The sequence below is a fragment of the Pan paniscus genome, chromosome 5, assembly GCF_029289425.2.
Source record: "Pan paniscus chromosome 5, NHGRI_mPanPan1-v2.0_pri, whole genome shotgun sequence".
NCBI classification, from domain to species: Eukaryota; Metazoa; Chordata; class Mammalia; order Primates; family Hominidae; genus Pan; species Pan paniscus.
The window spans coordinates 105,473,554-105,482,825 of record NC_073254.2 but is presented as its reverse complement, the minus strand read 5'-3'; the positions used below and the strand labels follow the sequence as shown (position 1 = coordinate 105,482,825).

At 38.4% G+C, this 9,272-nt stretch overlaps 1 long non-coding RNA gene across 1 annotated transcript; it reads left to right on the top strand.

The window, feature by feature from the left end:
* Nucleotides 1-3,937: 3,937 nt before the first annotated feature.
* LOC130541601 (uncharacterized) lies at nt 3,938-6,906 on the top strand. The gene is made up of 2 exons (XR_010112332.1): nt 3,938-4,111; nt 4,569-6,906. It is a non-coding gene; the product is annotated as an uncharacterized LOC130541601 (long non-coding RNA).
* The last annotated feature ends 2,366 nt before the right edge of the window (nt 6,907-9,272 follow it).

Here is a 9,272-nt window from a genome sequence, read left to right as displayed (position 1 = left end):
GATAAGGCCTCATCTCTCAGTTTCCTGGGAGAAAATGGGCCTAATTTCAACTCTCCCCGACTTGAAATGGCAAACCCCTACCTCTAGTTATAATGATACAATAAACTTAGGGATTTTTTTCTTGAAAACATGGGTGTAATGGATTATATCCACTTTGCTCTATGAAAGATTTCTTTTCACCATTGCAATCTCTCCAGTGAATTGTTTGTGATACGCGTTACGTTCTGGTTTAATGTTTATTCAATAGTAAAATTGTTTTCTTTCTTGATTATGTTTGTGGAGAGGTTTTCTGGGCTGGGAGGGGGTTTTGCTTTTAATTATATTTCCTCAACACTACCTTAGGAAGCTTCTTCTGGGAGATTCCAAAAAGGCAAAGCTGCTTCTGGGAAAGGTCTAGGGAGCAGGGGAGGGGAAGGTACCAGACTCACCAGGAGGGCTTCTAGGATTGATAGATTTGATTAAGGCATTAATTAATTCCAAAAATATTTATTGAGTACTTACTATGTGCCTGGCCCTGTGCTAGAGTCAAAATGTCAGAGAGGTACTTTTCCTAATTATAGCCCGAAGAGAGCATAGTAATTGGAAACACACCTGCCTCCTGGGTGCTTAGGAACAGGAATTGGCTGTGGATTTCCTGCCTGGGAACCTGGGGGCTGTATAAAGAGATAAAGAATTGAAGAACCTAAGATCTCTAAAGGAGGTTTAAGTGTGTCTTGGGATTGGACCTTTAGGGAGGCTTTTAAAGAGAACTCCTTTTTCTAGACTGACATTCTTAGATAGCACAGCTCCTGTGTTGATCATCTTTGCACAGCCAGGCTGTAGCCTAGTGTCTAAGATGTAGGAGGCAGCCTATAAATGGTTGTTGATGAAATAAGTGAAAGAAAGAAAACTTTTCCCTCTGGCAAGGAAAGACTCAGATAAAATTCCCCATGACTTCTAAAGGTGCTCCTGGGCATTACTTTTCATTGTTTTTCCTGGGGATGCTGTGTCCTCAGAATGTCGTTGTATTATAGTACATTCCTTAAGGGATATGGTTTTCATTTTCCTGAATGTTGCTCCTTTCTCTCATTTTACCAGCAACTTGTTACTCCCTTTCACTTTCAGACTCTTTTCTCTCTTTCCCTTCTCCTTCAGCAACTTCTCTCCCCATTGAAGTTAGAAGTAAAATGTAACAATTAATCAACCATTTTAATAGGGACTATTTTCCCTTTGGGATATAAGATAATGTCTCTTTATCACACAGGTCATCCTTCACAATGTTTTCTTGCTTTTCAGATGTGCCAGTTAACTGTATTAGTCTATTCTCACATTGCTATGAAGAAATACCATAGACTGGGTAATCTGTAAAGGAAAGAGGTTTGATTGACTCACAGTTCTGCATTGCTGGATAGGCCCCAGGAAACTTACGATCATGGCGGAAGGCAAAGGAGAAACAGGCACCTTCTTCACAGGGCATCAGGATGGAGTGAGTGCAAGCAGGGAAAATGCCAGATGCTTATAAAACCATCAGATCTCGTGATAATTCACTCACTATCAGGAGAACAGCATGGGGGAAACCTCCCCTATGATCCAATCACCTCCACGTGGTCCCGCCATTGACATGTGGGGATTATGGGGATTACAATTCATGGTGAGATTTGGGTAGGGACACAGAACAAAACTATATCATTAACCATGGAGGTACATGTATTAGTCTGCCAGGACTGCCATAACAAAGTACTGCAGACTGAGTGGCTTAAACAACAGAATTTTACTTTCTGAGTTCTGGAGGTTGGAAGCCCATTATCAAGAGTCCGGCAGGGTTGGTCTCTTCTGAGGCTTTTCTTCTTGGCTTGCAGATGGCCACCTTCTCCCTGTTTTCATACAACCTTCCCACTGTATCGCTCTGTGTCCTAATTTTCTCTTTTTATAAGGTCACCAGTCATATTGGATTAGGGCCCACTTTAATCGCCTCATTTTAACTTAATTAGCTCTTTAGAACCCTGTCTCCAAACACAGTCACATTCTGAGGTATTGGAGGTTAGAATTTCAACATATGAATTTTAGGGCAACACAATTCAGCCCCTATCAGTATATCTTACAATTTTTTTTTCTTTTTAAAAATCACTGGTATTTGCTAAGTGGCTGATCACTAGAATTACCTGGAGATATTTTAAAATACAGATTCCTGGCCCCTCCTTAGTAGACTCTCATTTAGTGGGTCTGAAATGGGGCTGGAAATCTTTACGTTTAAAAAATATTTTAAGACCTGGGTATGGTAGTTCACACCAATAGTCCCAGTGATTTGGGAGACTGAGATGGGAGGGTCACTTGAGCCCAGGGGTTGGAGGCTACAGTGAGCTATGATCACACCACTATACTCCAACCTGGGCAACAGAGTAAGACCATGACTCAAAATAAAAAACCTTAGATAATTGAGATAATTAGTGAGGTTTGAGAACGACCCTTATAAGGAACTCCTGGCATTATTTATTACCATACCAGGGAAGATCAAATTGAATGAAACAATGGTAGTTGCTCAGAGGAACCTCAGAAAGATTACACCTAGTAAGCACCACTTTGAAACTTTACTGTTTCCTTTTATTTGGTTCCATGTGGTTTTCTGTCTTCTTCATTGCTTTTCATTTCTGCATGTATATATAAGCTCTTAAAGCATCCGACACACTTTGCTCCACATTTATAATTTAATTAGCTGTGTCTATTGGACTTAGGTTCCAAATAATTTCTGACACACATGCTCCTATCTGAAATACAAATATTTATCAGGCATTGAATGTTGTATGAGTGCAGCTGTCATGTTTGATGATGATGACATAAAGAAGAGTGCAATAAGGTCTCTCCCAAGGAGTTCAGGGACTTTCTTTGTTAGATTGTCAAAAGCATTAGCTCTTCATGCTACCATATTATTATTTGAAAGAAAATCTGATCGTTGGAAATTTGTAGTGGGATTGTTGTTCCCCTTTGCTCCATGGAAATTTATCATATTTTTTGGTTGTTTTGACTGTTATGACCGATTTACTAGTGATAACTGAACTCGGGGTCAGTTACCTCAGTTCTATGGCTCTAATGCCTGCTTTGTGGCTGCCATCTTGAGAGACTGGCATAAGTTCCCCAGCATTCTTTCCCTTAGCACAACTTAACCATGACTTAGCACATTCCAAAGGTTTAGCTAAGCATAACTGCCCCTAGATAAGTTTTAATACTTGATTGTAAACAACTTCATCAGTGTGCTTGCAGAATTACAATGAAAGTATGTTTCATTTCAATTGAAGTAAACCCAATGGCAATTGTCAAAATGGGAGATAATATTGCTGTGTGTCCTAAGAAGAGATAATTTAGGCATTTGAACATGAAATGTAATCTCTTGTTTTTTTTTTAAAAGAGATTATGCAAAGGTAAGAATGGGGAGCTTTCTTTTTCTAGAAAGTCATTGATCTATGATCCCTTGAGGGTAATATAAAAAAAGTTAATTATAGATTTTAAAATTTGCTTCAGATCTGTTAGAATAAGAAAGTGAGGGAGGCAGAAACAAAGTGGAATGGATTCAGTCATTGAGAGGAGAGGCAGAGTTCAGTTTGCACTGTAAGCTTCAAAGTGTTAGCGTAAGCTGTCTACTGCTCTTTGGCTTGTTATTCATTTACTTTTTCTTCCAGTCATTTCTTAAATCATTTATCAAACTGATGGAGAATTTATCTAGAGTTATAGAGATAAATACAAAGCTATATCTATTCTCAGTCGCAGGGGCTCAAAGTCCTGGGAGAGATGGACACATCAACCAATAGTAATAGCAGGTGTGATGGGTGTATATGGAGATATGCCCAGGGTTACGAAGAGCCTGGAAAATAGATGACCAACCAGCAGGCTGGGTTAGGGTGTGGTTTCAGAGAGGAAGCACTGGACTAAGACTTGAAGAATGCATTGGAAGAGCAAATCAGGCAGAAAAGAGGACAGAGTCATTTTGCTCAGAAGAAATAGCATGTGCAAATGTGCCACAACCATTCAAAGCAAGTTGCTGCTTAAGTCTTGCCCACAACTTTTCATCTGAAAAGTGGAGTAGCTGAAGCAGCCAATGCTGGTGGTTATAATTCTTGAGGATGCAACAGTAAGAACGGTAAGAAATATTCTGCATGTCAAGGGTATAATGAAGCCTCCTGGGTTGGGCTGGGCCAGGCACGGGGAAAGAGGTACACACCTTTTTTCAGTGTAATTTTTATTTTCAGGGACTATGTTCCTGGCACCAAATAGACATTATATACATATTTATTGAATTGATTTGACAGATTTTTTTGTTTACTTATGAAGATAAGAAAGTAACAATCTCACCTCTAGTATTTCTCTTATAGAGACGTAACTGTCATTTTAAAGATGTTATTATGGGGTCGACATTCCATGTCAGTATGTTTTATATCCATGGAGCAAAGGAGAATGACAGAGCTACTGCAAAACAAAAGCAAACCCTGCCGCCCGCGCACACCCTCCCTGGTGTACCAGAATTTGTACTCAATGGTGACTCAATTGATTTTCCATTAGTAAGACCTTTGATCTGTGTCATTGTTCCTCTCTTCTAGGAGAGGAAATAACCCCCGAAGCCTTTGCAACTAAGGACATGTATCCTTCAGACAAGTGTTTACTGGGCAACTTCTTCGTGCTGTAATTGAGTGTGGCCGATTGCTCACAAAGATGTTTGCAAAATCCCTCCTGTCCCCTAACTCACTTCTCCTTGCAGTGTCACTCTGCCAACTTCTCCTGTCGATTGGTGAAGACTGTTTCTCCTCCCCCTTGAATATGGGCTGGGCTTGTAACTTGCTTGACCAATAGAATGCAGAGAAATGAAATGCAGCCTTCAACATTCAAGGCTATGCTCAAGGAGTCTAACCCTGTGGATATGCTGTTGTCAAATGAGGGAGCTTCGATTAGCCTGTTGAAGACACACAGACGACCCGACAGGCAATACCAACATTCGGATATGCAAGTTATGCTGTCTTAGACCATGCTGCCCAGGTGAACTTTTAGACGACTGCAATTTGTGAGTGACTCTAGGCAAGACCAGAAGAAACTTCTAGCTAAATCTAAACCAAATGTCAACTCAGAATTGTCAGCAAATAAAACGGTTGTTGTTTAAAGACACTAACTTTTGGGGTGTTTTGCCACACCTCAATACATAACTGTTACACTAATTATTTTTCATTGTGAAATCTTCAGCGTCTTATTCTGTAATCAAACCAGAATGTCCTTGCCTTCTTAGCACTTTGCCACAGTCCAGTGGGGTGAATAGACAGCAGCTGCTCATTTATGCTCATGCTCATGTTCATAATTTGCATTTGGACTAAAAGGAGCTCTGTTCTCCAGGACAGAACTATTCTAAAGCTCTTCAGGAACAGGAACAGGAGTCCATCACAGACAGCGAAATCAAAAGCGCCCTACATAGAGGCATCCAGACTGAGAGCTGAAAGGGATCTGGGAAATCATTTAGTCTCACTCCCTCATTTTCCATTCAGACCACAGAGATGAAAGAACTTGCTGAAGTTCTCACAGCTCTGTAGTGGCACAGTCAGAACAAGGATCCCAATCTCCTAACTACTAACATAAAATGCTTTCAGCATGCAAGTTGAGCATACAATGGGACAGTTTAAATTTAAATGGTGTTTTGAGCAAGGGGAGAGTCTAATTAATTACTTCAAAGTATAATTTTGGAGTCACCAGAAAGGCGTTAAAGACAAAAAAATGCTTTGGAACCTAGGTGCTTCATATCTGAAATTGGGGCAGGTACAGGTGTATTCCTACCACTAAAGGGTCATTAGTTGGTTGGGTAGTCCTTTAGTGTTCTTGGTACTAAGCACAAAACATGGGTAAGATGGTTCAAGGCTGGTTGTGGTGGCTCATGCCTATAGCCCCAGCATTTTAGGAGGCCAAGGCTGGAGGATAGCTTGAACCCAGGAATTCGAGACTAGCCTGGGCAATATTGCAAGACCTTGTCTCTACAAATAATAATTTCTTAAGAATTGGCTGGGCATGGTGGCACACACCTGTAGGCCCAGCTATTTGAGAGGTTGAGGTGGGAGGATTGCTTTAGTGTGGGAGGCTGAGGCTGCAATGAGGTGATCACACTATGGTACTACAGCCTGAGAAACAGTGTAAGATCCTGCCTCAAAAAAAAAAAAGTTTATGTTCTCAAAGTGCTCATAATCTAGTGGTAGTACAGTATTTGAGATATTAGAGCAGTTTCTCCTCCTTTTGCAACTAAGGACATGTATCCTTAAAGCAGAAGGAATGGCAGAGTCGTGTAATAAACCCTCAAGTACCATTACTTAGCTTCAACAACTATCGACACTCTACTGTTCTTGTTTCATTTATGCCTCACCTCCTTCCCATCCTCCACTTGAATATTCTCATCCTTTTTTTTACAGTTTTTAAGATAACATTTACATAACTGAAATGCACAAATCTTAGCTGTACAGTTTTGACATATGGATACACCTGTGTAACCAATGACTGTATCACAACATAGAGCATTTCATCTCCCCAGCAAGATCCATGTGTCTTTTCCTAGTTAATGCCTCTTTATTTCTGAGGTGGTTATTGCTCTGCTTTTGTTTTTCATGTTAGGCTAGTCTTGCCTGTTCTAGAATTTCATATAACTGAGAACATACAGAATGTACTCACTAGTAGTGTCTGACTTTTTCACAAAGGATAATGTCTGTGGTATTCATTCATGCTGTTGTGTGCATCAGTAGTTTATTTTCTTTTTACTATTAAGTAGTGTTCTAAGGACTATTTTAATAGCATCCCACAAATTATGATATGTTCTATTTACATTTATTTGGTTTGTAATATTTTATATTTTCTCTTGTGATTTCTCCTTTCACTCATGAATTATTATAATAAAATTTTTAAAGTGTATTATAATATATTTAGTGAAACTGTATTATTTGATTTACTAATGTCTGGTGCTTTTGTATCTGGTGTTGTTGGTTTCTAATTTAATTACATGGTTTTCAGAGAATATACTCTGAAAGATTTTAATCTTTTGAAATTTATATATATACTTTATAGCCTAGCATATGGTATAGCTTGGTGAATGCTCTATGTGTTCATGAAAGGAATTCTGAAGCTACTGGGTATAGTTTTCTACAAATGTCAATTAGGCCAAGTTGCTTGATAATTTTTTTCAAATATTTTATATCTGTATTGATGGTTTTTCTGGATGGTCTTTCAGCTACTGAGTGAAAAATGTTAAAATCTCTAGTTTTGATTGTGGACATGTCTAATTTTTCCTTTAGTTTTATCTGTTTTTGTTTTACGTATTTTGAAGCTATTATTAGATTAATAACATTCATAATTGTTATACTTTCTTTTTTATTTCTCTTTTGTTATTCCCATTTTTTCATTCTCTCTTATCATTAAGAAATGTCCCTGCTTATCTCTAGTGATAGTTTTTGCTTTGAAGTCTATTGTGTTCCATTGCAATATAACCATACTAGCTTCTTTGTGATTGGCGTTTTTTGAGAAATCTCCATTCTGTTTTCCATAAGGGTTACATTCCCATAAACAGTGCATAAGAGTTCCTTTTTCTTTACATTGTCACCAAAATTTGTTACTATTTGACTCTTTAGTAATTGACATTCTGACTGGAGTAAGATGATACCTCATTGTGGTTTTAATTTTCATTTCTCTGATTAGTGATGTTGAACATTTTTTTATATACCTGTTGGCCATTTGTAAGTTTTCTCTTGAAAAATGGCTATTTGTGTTCTTTGCTCACTTTTTAATAGGATTATTATTATTATTATTGTTATTGAGTTGTTTGAGTTCCTTGCATACTCTGAATATTAGTCCACTGTCAAATAGATAGTTTGCAAATATTTTATCCCATTCAGCAGGTTGTCTGTTCATTCTATTGATCATTTGCTGTGCAAAAGCTTTTGAGTTTAATTGAGTCCCATTTGCCTATTTTTGTTTTTCTTTGCCTGTGCCTTACTCATTTCCTTTTCGTGGAAGTATGTCCTTCAGTAGGTTTTGTTCAGTGAGGGTCTGTGGACAGTTATGTCATTGTCTTTGTATGTCCTAAAATGCCTTTTTCCCTTTACTTTAACTTCTTGGAGTATAATTAAGCTAGATATAGAATTCTAGACTGACAATTATTTTCCCTCCTTCCTTTAAGATACTCACCTGTTGTCTCTGGCATACATTGTTGATGATGAGAAGCATTCTGTCAGTCTTCTTGTTGCTCCTTTTTAGGTAACCTGCCTTTCCTCACTGATAGCTTCCAAGGTTTCCTGTTTATTCTGGATGGTTCTCTAGTTTTAGTTTCATAATGAGGTGTATACGCAAGCCTTTGTTACTCTGTTACTATGTCGTTTAATTTTGGGTATTTTCTTTTCTTTTTGTTTTTTGAGATGGGATCTCACTCTGTCACCCAGCCTGGAGTGCAGTGGCATGATCTCGACTCACTGCAACCTCTGCTGCCCAGGTTCAAGCAATTCTCCTGCCTCAGACTCCTGAGGGATTACAGATGCCTGCCACCGCTCCCAGCTAATTTTTGTATTTTTAGTAGAGGTGGGTTTTCACCATCTTAGCCAGGCTGGTCTTGAACTCCTGACCTCGTGATCCACCCACCTCGGCCTCCCAAAATGCTGGGATTAACAGGCATGAGTCACCATGCCTGGCCAATTTTGTGTATTTTCATATGACATCTCATAGCTTTCTTCAAATCTGAAAAATTCTCCACTATTGCCTCAAAGTTCCGTCTTCCCAATTCTCTTTAGTTTTTTCTTCTAGGGCACCTACTAAACATGTCAGGGCCTTTCATTCCAGCTGCCATGCATCTAACTTCTCTTTCATATTTTCCGTTTCTTTACTGATCTGAGCTGTGTTCTGAGTGATTTCCTCAGATCCATATTCCCATTCATGAATTATTTTTTTATCTGAGTCTATTGTTTAACCTGTTTATTGTTCTTTCTATTTTGGCTACATGTTTCACTTCTGGATGTTTCCACTTGGTTCATTTTGAAATCAATCTGTTCTTATTTATTTTGTATCTTATAAAAATTAGATTGTACATTTTCTTTTCTTTTTGTACAGTTAAAATATTCATTAAAAAATCTATTTAACAATACTCATATTTTTGGTTTCCCAGACATAAATTCTTTGTCCAAATTTCCCTTTTTGTTTTGTATTTCTTCATGTGTTTCATAGTTTAGGTCTACAAGCTTATCTTCAGGAGGAATTACCTTTAGAGGGAGTCTTGTCCATGTCCAGATATTGCGGAGGCC